This window comes from Drosophila arizonae, chromosome X, assembly GCF_054131065.1.
Source record: "Drosophila arizonae isolate 15081-1271.41 chromosome X, UAZ_ARI_1.0, whole genome shotgun sequence".
NCBI classification, from domain to species: Eukaryota; Metazoa; Arthropoda; class Insecta; order Diptera; family Drosophilidae; genus Drosophila; species Drosophila arizonae.
This window is the reverse complement of record NC_142927.1, coordinates 1519703-1544467: the sequence shown is the minus strand read 5'-3', so window position 1 is coordinate 1544467 and position 24765 is coordinate 1519703. Positions and strand designations below refer to the sequence as shown.

General features: G+C 41.6%; 1 protein-coding gene across 3 annotated transcripts in view; it reads right to left on the bottom strand.

Annotated features, from left to right (window-relative positions):
* Window positions 1-24765, bottom strand: part of kek5 (leucine-rich repeat, immunoglobulin-like domain-containing kekkon 5 protein) — a 207854-nt gene that overhangs the window by 44517 nt on the left and 138572 nt on the right. Inside the window, exon 3 of one of the 3 annotated variants that reach the window (XM_089475593.1) lies at window positions 2610-2659. The exons of the other annotated variants lie outside the window; for them this stretch is intronic. The gene's annotated coding sequence lies outside the window, so the exon portion shown is untranslated. The remainder of the gene's footprint in view (window positions 1-2609; window positions 2660-24765) is intronic. 3 annotated transcript variants of the gene reach the window in all.

The window sequence follows — 24765 nt, the reverse complement described above, 5'->3', positions numbered from 1 at the left end:
CTCGCGAGTTGCTTTAAATGCGCAACCACATAACGTTCCAATTAATAAACGAAACGAAATGAAATGAAACGAAACGAAACGAAATGAAAACGAAATGAAAACGAAATTAATGTAAATCGCATTCTGTATAATTTTTATAGTTGCTGCGTTTTTGTGGGCAATTAAACATCTCGTGCCGCGCCTGCCTGCGCAGCCCGCCCCTGGCTTAAAGAAGACGTAAACAAGCTCAAATTGAAATTGAAAATGAGACAGAGACAAGGAGGGGGTGCGAGCGCGGGGGGAAATTGGCTGTGTAAAAGGAAATGCTTAGCATAATCTCCGCTGTTATGACAAATGTGCAGAGGATTTACAGAAGAATGAAGCAATCGACTAGTAAAAACCCTCCAAATGCTCGCTCATGAAACACTAATGTAGTTCTATCTGACAGCCAATATACTCTCCCTCCGCCGTTAGTGAGCGGGTATTGCAAATTGATGAGAGTGCGACATGATGTCTTTGCACTGAGAGATTCGACTGAGATAATTGTTAAATATAATTAAAGTCTGAGCTGCTCAGCAGCAGAATGTTAACTCGGCTATGTTAAGGAAATGTTAAGAATTCAATTAGTTTAAGAGGCACTTTGTCTGTCCCTCTGCTATCCCACATCTCATTTCATTTCATTCACTATCATTCACACTTAGTCGTTTCTCTCTCTATCTCTCTCCCTCTCAAACGCTTCGCCTGCTCCATATATTATATGCTATCGGCGCTTCTCTTATAATTTTATTACATATTTTTATGACGCAAATTTAATTCAATCTCATGAATTCGCCAATTGAATTTTTGATTTGCAAAACGAGGAAAGAAGACAAAAAAAAAATATGATTAGGAATTTGATTTGAGAGCAGAAACATCCAAGAGCCGAGCGCTGGTCAGTGAGCGCGCAAAAACTGAATTGATATTCATATGGCGCACAAGGCAGCTCTCATAAGGCTGGCAGGAGGGGGGCTCAAAGTGCGGGGAGTGGGGGTCAAAGGATGTGCCACGAGTGCCTCAGTTGCAGCCACAAACTCGACCTCAAAATCACAGACAGACGAGCGTGCAGTGCTTGTCAAAGAAGTGCACAGACACAGAGACAGAGAGAGAGCGAGAGAGGGAGAGAAAGAGAGAGAGAGAGAGGGGAAGATAGAAAGACAGAGAAAAAGCAATATGCATTACGGCTTGGCTCGAACTGCAATCGAGAGTCACGCATTTTGTAGCGAAAACAGCTGTTGAGAAGCGCAGAGAGGGGCGAGCATATAACATGTCAAAGGCAGGAGGTGTTTCAAAGCATCGTGTGGCATGCAGCCTACAACTCAGACACATAAGCCGCACACAGGTCACTTACTTGGGGGCAAGCGCGAGGAAAAAACACAAATTACAAATTTTTTCTACTCTTTTTTTCTGGAATTTTTTGTTACAGAACTTTTTTTGTATTTTCTGAGCACTTTGCTTGCTCCACAGGGTATTCGTTTTTTTTTCTGCTAGCAACTTGATTTATTTGCAAACAAGCGAAACACAAAGTAACGTTTGCTATACCCTGGAAATGTCCAGTTAAGCCAAGAAGGGCAGATTGAGAGTCTGATTTAAGAGAATAGATAAAGACTAAACTATACTAACTATTTACTCAGATTCTTGGCTTGACTCGAGGACTTGAGATTGCTTAACTCCAAAACTCTATAAATGCACTCTAAAAACTATCTAAAACTCACCACTGAGTCTGAGCCTTTGATCCTTATATAGTATTACCGGGTCGAGCACTCTCTATTGGAGCACTGGTTTTTTTGGTTCTGATTTTTGTTGTTGGGTAGCCATGCAAACATATTTCATACATGGATTCAATATACATATAATTATAATGGCATTTTGCCAAAATGTTGCAAACACACAACACTCACACACACACACTCATACACATAATACACTCATGCACACACATGTCAATAGAGGAAAAAGTGAAAAAGCTTTAAAAGTCACAAACAGAGCCGCAAAAGGGAATCGAAAGAGCGAAATTTTGTTAGGTAAAGCTTAACTGGAGAGGTCGGGCAGCGCGAGCCAGGATAGGGAAGGTAACAGAGGGGCATGGTGGAGGAGGTGGGGGCGTGCTTCTGGCAAATGCGCTGGGATTGCCACGTTGACAGATGAAAATGCAACATGGAACATGTTTTCATGTACTAAAGTGTGGCCCAGCTTGTCTGGCAGGACAATGCACACACATGCATAGACATGCACACTCACGTATAAATCTATACATACACTCACACACACACACACACACACAGAGGGACGAAGGACTCGGGACGACGGCATAATCCATTTTGGAAATTACATAAACGAAAAATCTAATAGCGAATGAGAAGCGCAGAGGGAGGCAGCGAGGGCGGCTGGCGGCGAGTGAGCGAATGCGATTCGAAAAGCATTGAAAGGTAATTCCGAAAAGCATGCCATTTCCACAGAAATGCAATAGACGAGTCCCCGCTAAGGGGACTGAGTGAGTGGCTGTGCGAGAGGTAGAGTGAAAGGGAGAGGGGAGGCAGAGAGTGACAGTGAGAGTGAGAGGGAGACTAAGAGTGAGAGTGAGATGAACGTACCATGGGAATCCAAGCATCGATATATCAGCTACAAGTCGTGACACACATACCTAAAACGAAAAGAAAATCAAAGAAAATGTAAGTACAAATGTGAGGAAAGCGAGATTTCTTTAAAGCGTATGCTTATACTCTTATACGATAGGCCGTACTTATATCTGTACTTATAATTGAATACTATACCTTAAATTTGATACTCGTTCTTCCTAAAACTTATACTCAACACAGAACTCTTAATAATACCAAATTTTTTCTATACTCCTACTTCTGCTCATGGCCTTTGTCTTTCTTTTTCCTTTCCCCATGAAAACAATTTGTAATATTTATAGAGAAGAAATTCCCGACTTTCAGTTCCCGTTGACAATAATTTGTGTTGAAATTCCTTGAAGAGTTTCGCTTCTCTTATACAATTTCAATTTCTTTGCACTCGCTCTTTGGAATTCTTTGCAATATTTTCCAAGTGCTCTCAAGAGGCAGCGCAGAGGATGAAGTTTTCTGCTCTACGCAGCGTTGCCATATGTCAACACTTAAACGCAAATGCAAAAGAGACAGATAGACAGGCAGAGAGGGAGAGAAAATGGTCTTCGCATAATGCAGAAACATTTCTAGAGAGCAAAATCAACACAGGCGGAGGAGACACAGAAATTGCATTTGGAAAAAATGTTGCATTCTGTCATAAATAAATGTAAACGCAAATAAATCAACATTGTTGACATTTGTCAGCGTTGCCACCCGGCGTTTTTTACTCTAGTTCCCCTGTTTTGTTTTTTGCTCCCAGCTCGCTGTCTGCAGTTGTTGTTGTTGTTGTTGTTGTGGTTGTTGTTCAGTTTGTCTCGTTTGTCGTTTTATGTGGTTTGTTTCGCTTTCATCTTTTGGTCGTTTGCTCTGCCCCGCCTCCTCCTTTTGCCAGTCGCCACGCCCACTTACAAATGGCATACAAATGTACAAATGCTGTCGCCTGTCGTCGCTGTTTGCTTGCTTTCTTTTCGCACACTCGTGCTAGCTATACCCTGTAAATGATTATGTCCAGGCAGCAGGTGGGGCATATTGATCGACAGGTATCGGTGTGATAGAAAGAGAAGGGCATAGATGAGCAAAGAGAGATGCGAGAGAGAGAGACATGACAGCGCGTCTTCCTACCAAATGTATTTTGTATACAGCCTGTAAGATACCCTACAAAAGTATATTTCGCTTCGTTTGGCACACTCCTGACAGACTAAGAGTTACCCTGTGCACCTGTGAGCTTATGCGCCGTATAGGGTAGCTTCTAGTGGTGCCACTGCGCTACTTCTCCATTGCCTGTGGCTAGACAAACAGCTTAAGGAGCTGTCCCATGCATTCTTTATATTTATACATATATACGCCTTGAGTTCATCTGAGACTCTTAGAGAGATAAAAGTCTCTTCTTATTGATTGCAATGCGAACTTTTGCAATGACAACAACTTTGCTGCTTCTTTCCATTCTTTCCATTCTTTCCTTTCATTTTCTTTTCTTTTCTTTTCTGTTCATTTCATTTCTTTTAATACATATATGAATGTTGTGGAATTTTGTTGTTGACAGTCTCAGCAGCAGCCCCTTCTTCCTCTTCTTCTTCTTCTTCTTCTTCTGCTTTTTGTTACACATTCCCAGACAGACATAATGCTATCCCGTCGGGCATCGCGACAGCCAGTAGCTAATGGAATTTTAGAGCAAAATGCAGCCAGAGTGCATAGGTTGATGGCATATAATATATTAATAGGGTATAAGGGGCACATACATTGTATGATAATAGTATCTATCGTATAGCTAAGAAGGCAGAAATTCTTGAGGCAGTTATAGTTGAGTTATATAAGTCAAATATTATTCTCATAAGTATCGGTCATTTTATTCTGGGACTCTTCTTCTTAGACTTTTCTTTCATAGTCTGACAATTTGATACCTCTAAACTCCTAGACTCATATATAACACATTCTAATACTCTTATAATTATACCACTTTCTTATACTTACATTATTAGTCTTCTATTTATCTTCTTATTCTTAGAGACATTAGCTCTTATATTTTTATACTCTTATACATTCTTACAATTACACTCTTATACGGTTATACTCAAACTCTCGTATACCTCTATGCACTCTTATATTTTATGTTCCTCTACGCTTCTACTTTTATAATCGCATATCCTTTATAGGGGATCTTATTACCAAATTTCATGGTCTGTAGGGTATTTGAAACATCTGTTGAATGGAATTCATTGCTGAGCCCCCGCGCTGATTATCAGCTATAATTTTGTTCTATTTACAAATAAAGCCATGCTGATATAAGTATGTCCTTCGTCTCGCTAAACACCCCCCCTCCCCGCCTTTGTCTCTTTCTCACCTTTTTCTATGTTTTAATTTGATACGACAGCCGCAAGGGCCATAAAGCATTTAACTGCTAGCCAACATGCAATCGCTGACCATAAATCAGTGGAGCCATTAAACTGACTCCAAAAATACAACACAAAGTGTTCAGATGGGAATATATTCCATATAAATATTTATATACATACACACATATATATATTTTTGTACTTCTCTTTCAAACGCTTTTTGATCATATTCAAATTGAGTGATAGAACGCGAGACAGGAGCCGATCGGACTGTTGCCCCAGCATTTTCAATGCAGCTTCATAAATCAAGTGAAATGAGCCGCAAAAAGACGACGCGGAAAATAGGTGAAAAACGTGGAAGAAGAAGAAATGGAGGCACAACACAACAGGAAACAAACAAAAGACAAAACACAAGAGTCAGAAGTCAAATGCAAATGCGCCAAGGCGACAAAAACATTTCAAATGCAACGCAGCTGCAAATGGGGCGCAGCAGGTGCTAGGGGGTGGGCGGGGAGGCGCAGTGTGTGTGCGTGTGTTTAATGGAGTGCGGTGTGTGGGCGTGCCAGCTGTTGCTGCAGGTGAAAAGATCACGCGTGCCAGACAGCTGCTGAGCGTTGAGATGCTGCAGCTGTTGCTGGAAGCGACATGTTGCTGCTGCGTTAGAAGTTGCTGGCATATTGCTGCTGTTGCAGATGTTGCTGGCATTGCTGAAATTAGTGCTACTCGGAAGATGTTGCAGCTGCAAGAGAGCAATTGCTGCTGTGCCGCTAGAAATGTTGTTGCTGCGGTTGCTGCAGCTGTTGCTAGTGCACAAGCGATATTGCTGTTGCGCTTAAAGAGTTGTTGTAGCTGTTGCTGCAGCTGTTGCTAGTGCACAAGCGATATTGCTGTTGCGCTTAAAGAGTTGTTGTAGTTGTTGCTGCAGCTGTTGCTAGTGCACAAGCGATATTGCTGTTGCGCTTAAAGAGTTGTTGTAGTTGTTGCTGCAGCTGTTGCTAGTGCACAAGCGATATTGCTGTTGCGCTTAAAGAGTTGTTGTAGTTGTTGCTGCAGATGTTGCTTGTGCTGAAGCAATATTGCTGTTGCGCTTAAAGAGTTGTTGCAATTGCAGTTGTTGCCGTACATTTTATCAAAATATTGCTGTTATCATAGCAGCAACTGTTGCTGACATAGCTGCAATATTGCTGCTGTTCCGCTGGAAATATTGCTGCTCTTGCTTTGGATATATTGCTGTTGGCTCATGCAGAAGTTGTTGCTATTATTGCAAGATGTTGCTGCTATTGAAATGCCATTGCTGTCAGTGTTGAAGAAGTTGCTGCAACTGTTGCTGATATAAGAGCGATATTGCTACTCTACTTTTGGGCATGCTGCTGATTACTGATTGCTGATTGCTGTTGCCGCTACTGCCGCTGCTGCTGCTGCTGCTGTTGTTGTTGGGGGCCTGATGAGCGCCAATTAAATGCAACATTTATGTTCGATTCGATCAATCAAAGCGAGGCAAAAGCCAAATAATGCCAAATGTGCTGCCCACGCTCACCAAATTACCATCTCCCTCTCTCTCTCTCTCTCACTCACGCTCACACACACTCTATCTCTATCTCTCTCAAGGCTCTTTCAGTTGTAATGTTTGGCGTAAATTATGTGAAAATAATAATTTTTTGTGGCTTTTCGTTATTATGTTCTGTGAACGTTTATTGTTCGCCATTTATGTTCCTGCACTGAGCGAAATTTTACTGCTGTCAATATAAATGGCCATAAATACCATGTTCAGCTCAAGTTCAGTTCAGTACACTGCAAACAATTACACACAACTTGACTCTAATTAACGCTCCCGGGCAGCTCTCCTCGATCTCTGCTTGGACTCGATGCAATTTCGCTCGATCTAGGTCAAATTTCGTTAGCTTTTCGCTCAGTGTATGTCGCCTTTTGCCTGGCCCATGGCAAATTTTATGGCCCTGTCGTTGGCCACATTTCTTTTATTGTTCGTAACTTAAGTAGATTATTTGTTTATTAACACAAAAGCCAATGGAAAATAACAAGCGAACGAGCACCATTCAAATATTTTTTCTTGCCCGCCCGAAAATAGGCAAATTTTCCTACTCTTCCTCTTCCTCGCCCCATCTTCTTTGACTGCTGCTTGTTTTTCTTTTTATAACTTTTTCCTATGCCGAATCCTTAAACAGGGTATATTGCTGTCTGATAGGGTTTATGTAACAGACAGGCAAGGCTTTTCGAAGAGTATTTGTGTATAAGGCTCTGAGTGGGTTGAAGTATAAGAGTATCACTAAAGAGCAGTATAAGAGTATAAAGTATGAGTAGAGTCTGGGAAGAAAGTGCAACAGTGTGGGAATATAAGAGTATAAGAGTATGGGAGTCAATTATGGTATAAGAGTGTAATAGTATATGAGTATAAGAGCAGATCTTTATCAGAGCTACAGCCCAGCTCGCTTGTATAAGAACTCTATGCTAGATAATGTAGAATACATATACAATTAATCGACAATCGATAAATAATCGATATCAAATTGCAGTTATCGGAGCAGTTATCGCAAGTTCTAGTAGCTAGCTCGCTGGGTCGTCGACTTAGGGCATCTCCTGGGCAAATACTCCCGACTGGAATCGTTTTACACCAGCTGTGGAGCTATTTATTGTTTGCTCGACTTGCTGACATTCCCATTCAAACGCCCCGCAACATCAACATCATCAGCAACAACAAAATAAATGCGAGTAATCAAAAAAAGAAAAAACAGAAGAGTGGGGGGAGGGGGGAGGGAGCGAGAGAGGAAAAGAGAGTTTTTATGCAAGTTGGGCGGAATATGTAAATGCCATAAATCTATTAACCCAGGTCATTGTGTGCGTTGGTCATTGGCTTCGCAGCGTCGCAACGTCGTAACGTCGTAGCAGTGAATAAAAGCGAGTGGCTATTCATGAAATTGAAGGGCGGCAGCTCAAGTGCTTCATTTGGATTGGTCTTCGGGGCTTTCGGGTCGGCCCTCGTCTCTACGTCGTTACTCTGTGTCTCTGGGTCAAGTGGGCGACCAAATTGCAGACTTTGTCTTAAATGCTAGCCGCAAGTGCGTTAACTGTTAAATGTAGCCCCGACGTTTTAGCATTCGCATTAACATAAATCAGCCTGGAGTGCTTAACAGTGGCTGCTAATCGAAGATGCTTGCGTTTGGGTGTTTAGGATCAGGGCAGCTGCTGTTGCCGGCAATTAAAAGGTTGTGGTGACAGTGAATTAGACTTAACAGCATGTTAACAGTAGTTAACAGTCAGTTAACAGCAGCTCAAGACAGAAATATTCAGTTAACAGTGCATTTAACATTGACCACAACTAGGAATTTTCAAAATTGATTTTAAATGCAATCAATATCTTGAAGATGAGAGTTAACATGCAGTTTACAGAGTGTCAACTACAATGTTAACTTGCAGAATAGCTTTCACTGAGCAGCCAACAGTGAATTCACAGCGCATAGGGCTAGCTAGTGCTAGAGTATAAGAGCTAACAGTCAATTAACATGCAGCTAACAGTATGATAGAGTAATGCAATTGAGCTAACAGTCCAGTACACATTATGCTTTTAACAGCTCTATTATGATAAGGTAGTGTAAATCGAATTCGACTAGAGCCAAAGCTAGTTGGAAGATTTCTGTATGCTGAATGCTTCACTGTAGATAAGCAGATGAATTTTTGTTCAGCTTTTCACTTTAGCGAAGCTTCACTATGTCTACTAGAGCAGCTTATAGAATTAGATAAACTGCTTTTTAAGAGGAGTTTACGAATTTCACAGAGCTGAAGCTGTATGCACAAAGTTTAAACGGACGAAGCACATCAGAGAGAGAGAGAGAGAGAGAGAAACACAGAAGGAGGAAGTGAGAGAGAGAGAGACAGATATGGAGAGAGACGCAGATATATGAGTTCTTTAATATGCAAGCTCTACTCTGCTGCAAACCAAACAAACTTAAAATATTGCCAGCAATTGAAACTTCGTTCAGATGCAGACCAAAGTTTTCACCTAGCTTAAAGTCGAGTTCAGCTGTAGTCAGGCTTCACTGTGGCTCCTGATTTTCATTTCTATTTGAATATGAAATGTTGTTTAGCATATGGCACGCCTGTTGGTTGCCGGGCTGCTGCTGCTGTTGCTGCTGCTGCTGCTCCTGCTGCTGCTGCTGCTATCGTGTTGCTGCATCGCAAACACATTAGCAATGTGCATTAGATGAGTGGCAGTTGCTGCTGCTGCCGCTGGCAGTTGCATTTGCATCGCACTTGCTGAATGGTGCGCCGGGCGTGGGCGAGGGGGGCGTGGCTTAGTTTGCTGGCAATGCAATTTCAATGTTTGCGAGCAGCATAAATAAATAAGAAACGAATGGTTGTTGTTGCTGCTATTGTTGCTGCTGTTGTTGCTGACAGTTGCAACGATTTTCTTTTTGAGTTGCCTCTCGCTGCCCGATAAAATTAATGAACATTTTAGATCGCTGACCTGAAAAAAATGAGCTGTTGTTGTTGCTGCTGCAGTTGCTGTTGTTGTTGCTGTTGTTGTTGTTGTTGTAGCTGCAATTGATTTCCAGCAGCGGCAACTATGAAAAATCTCTTGATAGATTGCTGTCGCACAAAAAGCAAAAAATCAATTTATTTATGAGCTAAAGCAACGGTTAACAACGGCAGCAGCAGCAGCTACAGCAGCAGCAGCAGCAGCAGCAACAGCAACATGCGGGCTTCTAGCTTCATTTAGAGCGCATAAATGTTTAAGGCAGTAAATGAAATTCATTTAAGAGCAACTAATTGCAATCAATTGAACGTTGCTGCAGCAATATATATATAGATTTTGTGTATATGTATATATATGTGCAGCAGCAGCAGTAGCAGCAGCAACAGGAGCAACAACAACAACAACTGATTCTTCATAAATAAAATAAAAAATAATTTGCTAGCAATTGTTGCTGCTGCCAGTGCAGCGTGTGTGTGTGTGTAGGTGTGCTGCTGTCATAGCCAAAGGCCAAAGCAGCAACAGCAGCAACGGCAGCAACGGCAACAACGACAGCTGCAATAACAGCAACAGCAGCAATATTCAGTTGACCAGCAACAACAGCAGCAGCTGGCAAGTCTCTCAGCAACTGTTTAGATTGCATTGCCTTTTGTGCTTGCTCTCTTTTGTATCGGCAACAGCAGCAGCGGCAGCAGCAATATTTACATTTACAACAGCAACAGTAGCAACGGTTGCAACTGCAATCGTCCAACGGCAACTGTTGTCAGCGCGGCCAAAAGTCTAGCTAAACGTAATAAAGATGAGCCAGCTGAATGAAAGAAATAAGACGCAGCTAAGCTGTTGCTGCTGTTGCTGTTGCTGCTGATGATTGCTGATTGCTGGCGAGCAATTAAATCTGCAGACTGCTCAGTACTATATAGTTGTATATATGTGTGTGTGTGTGGGTGTATGTGTATATAGAGTGAGCCAGCGCTTAAAATTAAAATGAAAATGGAATTTTCTATGAATTCTGCATGCATCAGCAACATTAGCAGCAACAACAGCAACGGCAACTACCAGCAGCAACAGCAGCTACGTAAATTATTCATTTTTGGGCTACAGCAACAACAACAACAACAACAACAACGACAACTGTAAAGAGCAAACGACAACAAGAAAATGCATGAAAATGAAAATCGTTTCATTCTAATTAGAGCAGCAACAACAATTTTTTTTTTTAGCTGAGACAGCAAACAGACGGCATAAGCCGGTGGGAGGCGCCAGAGAAGGTAGAGGCGTGGCCAAAAGCATGAGCCAACGCTCTACTTGAGCTAGACGACAATTAGGCTGTTGCCGCTGTCTATGTTGCTGCTGTCGTTGCTGCTGCTGCTTCTGCTGCTGCTGCGAGGGCGCAGGAGACGTAAATTAAATGAATGAGTGTTGCAGCTTGCTGAATGTGTTGGGCTGCAGAAAGTAAAAGTGCTCGCTGCTCACTTCAAGGTAAGTGATGAGTGTGTGTGTGCGTGTGTGTGTGCCCATTTCTAAGGCAAAGATTGGGTTGTTGCTGTTGCTGCTTCAATCTGCTGCTGCTGTTGCTGCTGTGTGTACGTGTGTGTGTGTGTGTGTGTGTGTCTATCTGTGTGTGCTGTGCCTATTTCGAAGGCAAAGATTTGGATGTTGCTGCTTTAAGTTGCCGTTACTGTTGCTGCTGCTGTTGCTGCTGCTGCTGCTGCTGCTGCTGTTGCTGCTTGCCTGTGTGCGTGTGTATATTTGCTGATGCTTGACGTTTTGTTTATTGTCGAGTTGGCGACGCGTATTCAAAAAGTGCTTAAAATGTGTTTAAAAAACAATTAAAGCAGCTGCCAAAGCGTGTTAAAAAGGGGGCCAAACGCAGGGGCGCCGCCAGCGGCAGAGGCTGGGGCAGAGGGGGTGTTGTGTTGAAGGGCCTGCTTTGCTGCTCAGCCGAGTTGGGGGAGGGGAAATAGTTAAGCCCGAAAAGGGGTTTTCGTAATGGCGAAAAATTCCACATTCAGTCGTTTGTCAGTTTGGCATTGCTTAATAAGGACACAAGCACCGAATTAAATCAGGGGCTTAGACTAAGACAAAGGGTTGGGGTTGGGGTTGGGGTTGGGGGCTGGTGGTGGGGGTGGGGGTGAGGGTGCGCGCTTGTCAGGAAATGAAATGAAATGAAAATTAAATACCTCTAAATTACGTATACGTAATGCTGCTGCCTAGGACGAGGCCTCGCTCGCAGGAATGCCAAATTGCAAAAATATTTTCAAGAAATTTTCGGTGAGATTTGCTCGGAATGCTCTATGTGCCGGGGATTATTAAAGCTAGGGTATTACGAGTTGATTACTTCGCATAGACAACTTAAATTTAGGCTCTGCATCACATAATGAGGGAGTTGACAGCATTTCGCTTGCAAAGCTTCTTCAACACTTTTCTTACTTTTCCAACACTCTTTATCTTCGACTTATATTTTTGTCTTCTATCTTCTTATTGTGCAGTAATTTTCTCCTCATTCTCATGCTCTCTTTCTCCTTCTCCTTTTCACTCCTCACTTAATTTCGATGTTGTGGTTTATTTTCTTCTTCTAAACTTCTATTACTACTTTCTCTTTCTTCTTCTATCTTCTGTCTCGATCTTTACGCTCTTCTCTCTCGTCTTCTTCCAGTTTATCTGCCATACTTTTCTTCCTCCTCTTCTCTCCCTCTCCACTTCTACTTACATTCATTGGGCATTTCTTTGTACTTTTTCCCCTTCCTCCTCCGCCTCTTCGTCCATCTGCAATGCCGCTCATCCAATCCAAGATACGATCTAATTTCTTTCGGGTAGCAAATTGATTTTTAATGATTTTCTTGAAAGCTGACGCCTTATCGTGTAATTTGTCTCAATTTCGCCACCCATATGCCACGCCCATCGGCCGCCCCATAATTGAATGTCAAATTTCGTTTGCGAAATTTTCGTTGCCACAAAATGTGCAAGCTGTTTAGACCCACCAAGCCCCCGTCCACCACCTCCTCATCATTGACCACACACACAAGCACACACACACACACACACACACACACATACACACAGCACCTCGAGCTGGCTGGGCTAAAGGTCCTTGCCCATTTGCTAAATAGACCATGTTTTTTGCGGTTGAGATGGACATTACAAATTGCTCAGCCATTAAAACAACAACAACAATAACAATAACAACAACAACAACAACAAATGCAATAGCAACAGCAACTGTGGCAATGAAATTCGTTGACAAAATGTGCGTTAAAATCAATTTGTCTATAGTTTTTTTTATGTTGCTTTTAATCCAGCTATATTTATAAAGATATATCTTTATAAGTGTGTGTGTGTGTGTGTGTGTATGTATTGTGCTATCTCTGTTTGACTGCCATCTGATGTTGGACGGTGCCTTGAACGAGCTGCCTAATGACTTAATTTTCATTAAATGACCACAAAATTGATGTCAACATTATGTTTAATACCCTGTAAACAGTAATGGGGCGACAGCGGGTAGGCATGATACAAAGGATACAAGAGACAAGTCCAAATAGTGAAAATAGGGAGAGAGAGATAGAGAGATAGAGACAGGGATAGAGGTAGAGGTAGAGGTAGAGGTAGAGGTAGAGGTAGAGGTAGAGGTAGAGGTAGAGGTAGAGGTAGAGGTAGAGAAGAGATAGAGATAGAGATAGAGATAAAGATAGAGATAGAGACAGAGATAGAGATAGAGATAGAGATAGAGATAGAGATAGAGATAGAGATAGAGATAGAGATAAAGATAGAGATAGAGATAGTTCGTAGCAAGGCAAACAGAGGTTTTGGGTCTTATGTCCCTAGGGGAGCATGAAGGTTGAGTAATTGTAGTTAACATGGAGCACAGTTGGCAGTGGAATTTCGGCCCATGAGAGTTGCGAATTCCCTATGCAGGAAAGTAAGCCCAAGGAGGTGTCTGAATGTTCAAAGCCGAAAGAATTTAAAATGAATATTTGAAATGGAAACAAAAGTGCGAAAATGCGAAAATCACAACAAACAAATAAATAATTGTTGCCATTGTTGTTGTCGCTGTTGCAATTGTTGCCTGTGTTGCTGTTGTTGCCGCTGTGGTTGCTGCTGTTGCTGTGGCTGTGGCTGTTGCAATTACTCACATTTGAATTGCTTAATTTGCGTTTTTCTCGTTTGACCTGAATGAATGTTGAATGAGGCACTTGAATGGCATCAATGATGAGTGCAACGACGTGTTTTACTCTTTTTTTTTTTTTCTTTTTGTATTTTTGTTTTTTGTGATGTGCAATCCGGTTTTAGCAGCAACAACAAGAGCAACAGCAACAGTAACAATGGCTACGGCCTAGTTATTAACTAGAATCTAACGAAATTATAATGCGCTGTCAATGTGAGCAGCAGCAGGGGACGGTCGAGGGGGAGGGGTGCTGGGCGGTCGATAGGAAATTGACTGGATTAGCTAAATGGCATTGACTGATTACAGCAATGCCATCCGATGAGTCCAGGAGATGCAGCGAGACGAGCTGAATAATCCCTATGCAGACTCCAGCGAGCAGCGAGGTAAGTAGTACGAAGTGGATAAGAGGTAGTGCGGAGGTAGAGCAAGTATTACGATGGAATAAGCGAAATCAATGTTGATGACGAGAATATTCAAAGTAACGAGTAAATCAGAAGTGGATAAGAGGTAGTGCGGAGGTAGAGCAAGTATTACGATGGAATAAGAGAAATCAATGTTGGTGACGAGAATGTTCAAAGTAACGAGTAAATCAGATAATACAGGAAAGGCTACGACAACGAGTAGAATGGAGAAAGTTACCATGAAGAGCGAAAGTAAAGCAGAGTAACGAATGAATATTGCTAACGAGTAGCATAGACAAACCTCAAAACTCAACTAAAACTAACGAGTAGAGCATTTTAATAACGAGCAAATCAAATGCAATCACTGAGATGCTAGTGGTACGTACTACGTAGAATAGAACAGAAAAAAGCAACGAGTAGCGAGTAGAAAGCCTGATTACTAGTAACAGAAGAGCTAGACAACAAGCAGATAGGGTATATACAGAGTATACAGAGCTGAGAACAGGAAAAAGCAACGAGTAAAGCCAGATTAGTAGTAACAGAAGAGCAAGGTAACAAGTAGGTCGGGCTTATATGGAGTGTACAGAGCTAAGCACAAGAAAAAGCAACGAGTAGCGAGTAGAAAGCCAGATTACTAGTAACAGAAGAGCTAAATAGGTAAGTAGACCTAATAGCTCTAGATAGGTGGGTAGGGTATATATAGAGCTGAGCTCACAAAATGCTGATTATATCAAGTAATTGCTCATATTTAGTAGTAAAATTACAATTAAGACCGAAAAACCTTTTATGTTTCTTCTTCTTTCCTTTTGACTTTCATTTTCGCTGACGTTCGATTTGTGATTGACCTGATTCCCAATTTGAACATAAACCACTCTCAGTAGAGGTAGCCAGCGACGAGTGGGCAAATTGGAATTGGAAACTGGCAAATAGCTCGATGATTCATGTCAGTCGATTATTGAATGGGCATTACGATTATCAAGGTAAAAATTCAGCTTCGCATCTCGAATTGCAAAAATGCATAACGAGGCCTTTGGCCTGCCACAAAGCTGATAAAAGTTTGCCATTTCTGCTGACTGGCTGCTAATGCATACGAAATATAGCCCAAGTAGAGCCCATACGCAACACCGTCCCCCCCCTGGCCTTAGTTGCTCTCGCAACTTAATTAAAACTCTTTGAGAGCATAAAAAGTGCTAATAAATGCGTCGCACATTTGCCCCGAAAAGAAGCCAACTTCAAGATGTGGTCCGCACGAGGCAAGGGCGTGGCCAGGGGCGGGCCGTTGAAATGGAATCAGGTGTGCTCAGGGCAGATGCGAGATTGGGTAGAGGGGAGCACACAGCGGAAAGTTCTAGGTACGACACTAAGCACGACTGCCTAATACTCGCTCAGAAGGAGCTTAGCACAAATAGAAAATTAAATTATGATAACAGAAGTATGTTAAGTGGATGTTAAGTTAATGTTAAGTCTATTGACAGATAGCCAGAGAGAGGGAGAGAGAGAGAGAGACAGCGTCAATTGTAGCATAACCCAATATACTCTCTCTCTCTCTTCTTACACGAAGAAGCGTGCATTGAACAAAGTAGTAAAAGGAGTATCTATGTAAAGCTGACAAAATGTCTAAGGCAGCGGCTTGGCAGCCAGCGGGGGCTGCGGCGGGCGGCTCTTCGATTTGCCAGAGACTTGGACGATTGTGCACGTAACATGAAATTAAGTAAAATACACGAATTACATTTGCACTTTGCGTGCCAAGCGCCATTTGTTGCAAACGTGACAATCGAGTCGACTGCCTCTCGCAGTCACAGTCACAGTCGCAGTCACAGTCACAGTTGCAGTCACATTCACAGTCACAGAGTCACACTAGAACGTTTCATATTTCACATTCAAAACGAGGCATTTTTCGCTCTCTCTCTCTCCCTCTCTTTCTCTCTCTTTCTGTCTCTGTCTCCCTCTGTCCGTCTCTGTGGCTGACCCACTTCTGCTGCAGCTGCCGCTGTGGCACTTATTGCAATGGGCTTTACGAGCAGAGTCAAGTGAAGTCGAGCTTTCGGCTTCTATAATCACGGCGCTCATCCATTTGCCATTCCAATGGCAATTGCCCGAATTGCTTATCACACTAAACTGTGGCTGGGCCAAAGCAATCGAACGCTTTGAGACATTCGAGACGAGCGACGAGTAGGGAGTTCCAGATGAAAGCAGCGAGCAGCGAAGAGAATTAAGTGAGACAGTATTAACTATACGAGTTAAGGTAGTGATTAAAATACTGAAATTAAATGAATTATTGGCACAGTAACGAGACGGTGCGAGAGGAGTTGATGTAACGAGTAGGGTTAGTCAAAAGTAACGAGTAACGAGTAACGAAGTACAGCAGCGAGTTAATGTGAGTAGCAGTTAGACTAATAAACACATATCAACAGTGAAAACTAACGAGTAACGACAAAATCAGCGAGTAAGTGCAACGAGTCAACAAGTAACGAGTCACGGCAGATGGCAGAGAGCAAGTGCAGCGAGTTACCGAGTGGCTCTGCTATCAGCGAAGTACAGCAGCGAGTAAGCCAACAGACCCGTCTTTGAAAGTAACGAGTGCCACTCAGAAAGTAACGAGTGCTTAAAAATAACGAGCAAAGTCAATGAGAGTCAGCGAGTAGAGAAGTCAAGCAAGTCAAGTCCCTTATGAAATGCTTACGGCCAGCTAATCGCAACGAATCTACCTCGGCTAGACATTAATTGGCGCCCTGAACAACATTTCACTGTTCGCTTTGCAGCACTGGAAAAAGTCTTTATTATTTTCATTGTTCCATTTTGTTTTCTTTTTTTCTGTTTTGTTTTTAATTTGCAGCAATAAACAATACTTAGCGGTTGTATTTATAGCTGGCCAGCCGCAGCCTAGAGGTGTGCCGGTGCGCTGTGTCGGTAATGAGTAGCTGTAAAATGGCAGGTGCAATTGCCGGCGCCAGTGTTGGTTAACGATTGCACATGTGGCAGGCGGATGCGGGCGGGCGAACGAGCGAGCGAGCGAGCGAGACGATGCAACGCACAAAAAATATTAATTAAAAATTTACAACGAGAAAAGCCAGGAAAAGATGCTGCTAGAGTACTGTGTGTGTGTGTGTGCGTGTGTGTGTGCGTATGTGTGTGCGGCCTTTGCCTTTGTGTGTGGCAAGAGTTTTGGTCTGTTAAGCGAGCTCTGGTGAAAAAGGACAAACGATAAAGCCAAACAGAGTAGCAACATAGACCCAAAGGCCATTGCAGCAAGAGAGCGAGAGAGAGAGAGAGAGAGAGGGAAGAGGAGAGTATGTGAGAAAGTTGCCCTGGCACTAAGTAACTAACTAAAAAAAAAACTCTTGCAATGAATGGCAATGTTCATTGTTAGCTGTATTTAATTAAAACTCAGCAAGCAGAAAGGCAAGGCAGCTGCACACACACGCACACACACGCACACACACACACTTGCTCTTCACGCCCACCCACACACACAGTTCCACACTTACATCTCTTCAACTTTCGAAAATTATGCAAGCGAAAATCTCACATGAGTTGCGTTTATTGGCAAATGCCACGCCCACTTTGGCTTAGGCACTTCACAAAAATGCCTAAGATCTTTGAGCTCGGAGCTAAGGAGGAGGTCCTAAGCCAAAAATTTGCAAATTAATATAAGCTTAAATGAATTACGGAAATGCTCAATAACACGAAAAGTTTTTGAAAAACAAGAACAAGTTTCCAACAAAAATATTATAAGAGTAAAATAATACTCATGCATTATACAGATTTAGCTCCGACATAGATGGAAGAGAGAGAGAGAGAGAGAGAGAGAGAGAGAGAAGTAGAATTCTGAAAAAGTTAACTTTGCAAATTCTTCAATTAGATTGAAGCCCTAAAATGCAACTGAGATTCACAGCGAATCTCATGAAGAGTCAAGTCTGAGTGTGGACTAAATATGCCTGCTTATGCGACTTTACAGGGTATGTCAGAGTCATGCCTATGCTCTGCTATTGTGCAGCTCACAACAGACGATGATAAATGCAGAAGCACGTTTCGTCCGATGCCTCTTCTCATCTTTACTTAGCTCCAGCTCTGAGTCCCTCACACACACATACAGGCTGTGTGCATGTGTGTGTGTGTGTGTGTGTGTGTGTGTGTGTGTGTGTGTGTGTGTGTGTAGCTCAATGGCATGCCAAAAATGTGCGCAGCTCACGTGAATGCTGCCGATTTATGTCATTTTAATGGAGCAACGCTTAGTGGAACTGTGGCTGAGGGAAATACGTCAGAGGCGCGGGTCGAGCGGCGGCAGGGGCGTGGTTGGGGGAGTATTAGCGACCACAGGTAGATTTGTGAAACATAGCTGGCGCCAGAGGGTACAGAGGCGAAGGGCTTACAGAGGGGGCAGCTTAATGGAACATGACTGAGCGAAGCAAGCCATAGGCAAGCAAAGAGGGGGAAGGGATGCGGTAGAGGCGAGGAGTCAGAGGGAGGGAGTTCTGTGATGGGAACTACAGAGGACGCCTTTAAAAGAACCTTAAAGATGGCCTTGCCAAGAGTTTGCCCTTCCTGGTTCTTCCTGTTTTCGACTCCACTGAGAGATTCAGTCATACAAACATATATGTTTTGTTTTACGACTTCTTGCTCATGTTTGTTTTTTATCTTTCACTTGCCATTTTCCATTTAGCATTCAGCATTCAGCATTCAGCATTTACCATTTTGCGTGCTTCCATTTCCGTTTAACTCGCAATTCTAATAAGCGCCAGGAACAGGAACAAGAACAAGAACAAGAACAAGAACAATAAAACAGGGCAAATGAATAAACGACAATAAAATGTTACAATAAAATGTAATGTGATTAGTTAGGCAAGGTGGACCGTACGCAGCGAACGGTGCTGTCGAAGCTGCCAAAGCGACATCTAGCGACATGAAATGACACACAATTTATGCGAGCGTAAATAAAAGTTACCGTTATTAGATGGAATGGGGGAGTTTCTCTTAGCAGGAAAGAAATTTACAGAGACTGAAGAGAAATGATATATGATGCGGTATGGAATCTTATATGATATGATATAAGAGGAGATACAACAGAGCCAGTGATACGGTATTACGAGTGTATCATCTAGTATTCATAAGGAATGGGATGGAGAGTTTCTCTCAACAGGAAAGAAATTTACAGAGACTGAAGAAAAATGATATATGATGTGGTATGATGTCTTACATGATATGCTAAGGTATGATATGATATGAGAGGAGATACAACAGAGCCTGTGATACGGTATATTACGAGTGTATCATCTAGTATTCAGAAATGGTCTACTTTGATACAATCGAAGACCCACTGATAGCTTCATATGTGATTTATAGTATATGGATTCCTATAGATTTCGACATATCTATTGTCTATATTGTTAAAGAGTCTCTAGCAAGCGCTACTTGGGTATATTTTATATACATTTACTTTGTCTCTCTGACTAAGCTACTTATAGCCTGCTTAATGTATATAATTTCTTTCATTTGAAACTTCACTGCAGCTGCTCTTTAATCTTTAATCTGAAACACACACGAAATCTGCAACAAAATATGAGAACAATAAAAAAGTTTGCATTGTAAAAAGGCAAAAAGAGTTCGCTTAACTTTTAATGCGTGTTCTTAATTATTTTTACCGCAGCCATATAAATATGGATATATTTATATATACATATATACAGGCATATATGTAAATCATTCTGTATATACAACATATAACTGTGTATGTATAGAAACTGCAAAAACCACTATTGAAAAGAGCCGGAAATAATTCAATTGATGCATTTTCGTAGAGCACTACCGAACCGTTGGCAATAATGTGAGATATGATAAGAGTGAAACTGGAGTTGATATGGATATGGGTATTGAAAATGGACAAAAATATAATATAGATACAGATACATAAAGGCATTTCTATAGATAGAACTTATTTATAGCTAAGATCTATAGATCTTAGATCTAACTATTCTCCTCCCCAGCTCCTCAGCTGGGATTCATTTAAGCTAATCTTAAAGTGAGTTAATTCAAACTGATTGTTTGCTGTCTCTTTCTCATTCTATTATACATCTAATATCTCTCTCTCTCTACTATCTACTATCTCTTCATTCTACTCTCACTCTACACTTTCTCTATTCCCATTCTTAGGGTATTCAACTTTAGTCATATCCGAATTGATTTAACTTTTACACACACCGAACACGGCATATTTATTTATTATTGGAATATTCTTTTTTTCGCCTTCGTTTTTTGTATGGCTTCCCTGATAGGCATTTGTTGTTGCTATCGACAACAACTGCATGCAACAACATATAAATCAATTTAATTAAATGCTGTTAAACATTGTTTTTTGGCCCTTGCAATGCAACAACATGAAAAAGTTGATAGAAAAAACTATGCAAAGGGCGTCGTGACTCGTCGTGACTCGGCACGACTCGGAGATGACCTATAAAAAGGTTTTTAGCTGACATGATATTGACGATGATTATGATAATTATAACTGACTAACTGTTGATGCTGACGATAATCATGACGAGGAAACAAATCAGATAAGATTTAATAGCAATGCTAATTGATCATTGACAATGATCATAGGGATTATTATCGAGTATGATCGATGATCATTGATAGCTGATCATGATAATGAAACTGGCCATGACAAGAATGATGAGAAGGATATTAATGATGATAAAAATCATTAAAAAAAATATCACAATGAAATCTATGATGCTCATATCAATAAAAGTAACAATGAGAAATGATCAATGAGCAATGAAATGTGATAATTACAGCTCAATGCTAAAGACGTCGATCATTTAACACACAGCCTCTCTCTCCCTCTCCCACCCACTCTCTCTCCAATTTTTGTCTGCCTCCCCCGATTACAGGGTATACACTATATGCATGCAAAACAAGATTGCCAAATGCCACGCATTCAATAATTTTATTTAGTCGTTAAAGTGGCCAATGGTCGATGCGGCTGCATCAGTAAAAATTACAGCAGCTGCCAAAGCAGCTATGCAAATATAGCTCAATGCGTATCTTCAAACATATACACATATATGTAGACATACATATGTCTATATATCTATGTGTCCTTTTATTGGGCGCCGGCTCGTGTCGATTTCAATTTGCGTGCATTTAATTGAATGCATTTATTGCCGCATTACGCATTTATTTTATTGCAATAATGTGGCCGTACGATTTGCAAATTGCATTATGGACACGCCCACTGCCCACTGCCCACTGTCCACTGCCCACTGTCCACTAGCCCACCAAGCTGGCACAGCCAACGCCCGCCCTCAATTCACGCATAAATTTTTCGAGGTGCAAAATCTAAAACGGAAAATTGAATTTTGAACAAGTTTTATGCAGCAATTCCATTTGATATGCACTTAACACCACTTAATATCATTTATTCAGTTACCCGGTTCGAGTTTTCACATTTAATTTGCATGGCAGCCCAGCCCGGGCACAGTGGACTCAAAAAACAGTTACGCACCTGCAAGGAGAAGGAGAGAAAATAATTTAAGCATCAATTTTTGACTAGGTTGGTTTGATAAGAGAGTCGATCTCTCTTAGTGATAGTGGATAGTAGAATAGAGAAAGAGATACAGACGGTGTAGGATGTAGAAAGAGAGCGAGGCTATGTGAGACAGAAATAAGAGAAAGAAAAGCTAATATGCTGTTTAAAAAGAGGAAGAGAAAGAGAGATAGAGAGAGAGAGAGAGAAATAACGAGAAGAAGAAGATTATTGAAAGTAACTGAAAGAGAGGAATGCATAGACATATAGAAAGAGAGCGAAAGGGGTTCACATCAAGAGACTGACAAAGAGAAGACTATAGAGAGATAGTGAAAGAGAAACTGAAATCGAGAGAGATAGAAGACATAGAGATTTTAGTTTATACAGAGTATGGAAAATATAAGGAGAGAATGATGTAGCATTTCAAAGAAAGCTACAAATCACTATTGAAAGACATAGAACAGAAAAAGAGAGATAGCGAAGATAGAAAACTGACTGAGAAAGAGATAGCTATTGAGTACTCTGCTCTACTCTAATACCCATTAAGTGCTCTAAGCAGCACAAACTCTGCCTCTACCTCTGAGCTTCGTCATCTGGCATCCTCTGAGCGTCCCCATCGCGCTTTCTCTTCTTACATGCCAGCCTTCACTTCCCATGGCTTTCAATTAGTTTTTGATTAATCTTTTAGGTTTTCTATACCCTGTAATTTGAAACCGTCGACCGTCTATTGAATTTCTATGCAAACCAAATAAATCTCGATAATTGGCTAATCATATAAAATGCAAATTGCTATTAAGCTAAATAGCCAAGAGCAGCGCACTGCTCGACTGGATAGATACCCTGTAAAATGCTGATGATGAGCTTGACGATTCCATATTTTGTAAGTTGATTGATTTGCTTACTTCTTATAATAAATTATAGTAGATTAAAATATATATAAATTATTTATCGACATTTATCGATATTTATCGATAAAATGAAAGTGAAGAGCAAATGGAATACAAATACATTCATAAAATTTATATATATTTTTCGAGATGAATTCTGAGAGGTGAAGCCCTCCCTCCATGGCCTTATACAGGGTATTGTGGAGAAACGATAGGCAAATTGTTATTTCAACTAGTGTTCAAGCCTCATTGACTATATAATTGGCCTATATCAGATGACGGACTCGCGTGCATAACCATAATTAATCTGCGGTCGAGTGCGTAGCAAGCGAGCGAAAAACAGAAAGAGAGCGAAAGCGAAAGAGAGATAGAGAGAGAGAGAGAGAGAGAGAGAGGGCAGTAGATTGCTTGGTTGGGGGGAGCAATTGATGATTTGGAATTTTGCATTAAATTTAGTTTTAATTAAACTTTTTGGCCGCTTTGCGCTGTTGGCCTAGTAACTGAAGTTGAATTGGCCGCTACTTGAGCTGGCCAGGTCGAAGGCCGCAACGCTCAATGCCACTTGCCAAACACTTGAATTACTCGAACCACATAGGCAAAATTTAATTATGGATATTAACTTAATTGAAAATTGAAGCAAAATGAGGCAAACATTTGGCAAACGCAAACGCAAACGGTAAAGGCAAAGGGCCAAATATTAAACCTTTAAATATTGATGGCCAATAAATAAAGTAATAAACCAGCCAAAGCACCTGCCACAGCCAGATACACAGACAGAGAGAGAGAGAGAGAGAGAGAGAGAGCGAAAGAGAGGGGAGTATGAGAGATATTAAAGTCAAGATGGGTCGCCGCGAGCCTTTCCGCTGCTCACCCAAAAAGAGATGTATAAACTCGCTAGGGGCATTCCAGTCGAGCATGCCCGACTGGCATATACTCCTATACTCAATTCCCATTGTACTCTTCTATTGGTATTCGCTTAAGGGAACTACCTAAACAGAGTGTAAGGGCAAAGGGAAATCAAACTCAGAGTATAAGGAATAACATTCGATTTGATAAACTCCATTCTAGCCGCAAACAAAAGCAATATGCCCGCTTATGCATACCTCTGAGCGGGCATACAAAGTACTGAAGCAAACAAAGAGACAAAAAAAAAAAAAAAGCAAATTTATTGCAACCGCAGAAATTAATTTAAATAACCTCTTTGTTTCTGCCTCTTGACAAAATAAAAATGAAAATATTAAAAAAAAAAAAAACACGAGCTGAAACAGACGCAAGCAACACACACACACACTCGCACTTACACACATACACACACAGCGAGTGCGAGTGAGGTTGCCTCCTACTAGATAAGGCCGTGCGCCTTGCGTCGCTCGTATTGGGAATTGCCCATAAATAAGGCACAAGAATTACATAAATAATGCAAAATTATGGCCAGCAAGTGGACAGGGCCAAAAACAAACCGAAAAAAGAGAGAGAACCTGTCAAAGGTCGCGTTGATAAAGCACAGCAACCAAAGTCGCCGCTCTGACAGACCCTAAAGGGTCCGCAAGGAATACGCACGGCCCAGCGATTGTAGATTGATAGAAGCGAGCGGAGAATTTAAGAGCCAAGACTTTGCAACAAGTTGGCAGCACTGCCACAGCAACTTTTCGCTTTACGCTTGATTTATGGTCGAGCATTAGCTGTAGTTGACTCTTCGAAAGTTTCCCTGCAGCTAATCAGTTGAGTGAAAATACGGAACGCAAGTGGACAGTGCTGGGAAAATCTGGAAAACAGGGCGAGACAGCGAGATCCACTACCAGCACCGCTTGAATCGTGTGCTCTGTGAGTGAAGAGCGACGAGAAGGTGTAGTGCCTATAAAAAAGGTGTTTGTAGTTGAGTTAGTTATACTAGCTAAAGGCTACTGAGACAAGTTGGCAGTCCCCTTTCGAGTTATGTGCTAATGAGCTGTAGTCAAACTTGAGGCTTTTCCTCTAGGTTGGCAGTTCCCCATTGTTGTATAAGCATAAACTGTAAGCGTGCTCTAGCTGTGGACCTTAATGAGCTGCTCAGCCTCATAGCTGGAAGTCGAAAAGTTGTCAGCAGAAGAACCGAGCGAGGCTGAGCATAAGTTGGCCTCACCACATCGGCTAAGAGAACAAGAGAACAGCTAACAAAAGAGAGCCCCAGCCTAGTATATATGAAGTGTGTGTGTAGTATGTAAGGCATTTCTAGGGTATGTACATATATAAGTTGCAGCATAGTTCAGCTTACTTGAACAAGTTGGCAGCTCGTTCAGAACTTCAGCGTTGCCAGACGCTTTTACTGACAATGCAAGTCGAGTTGTGTTTCCATTTATATTTATTT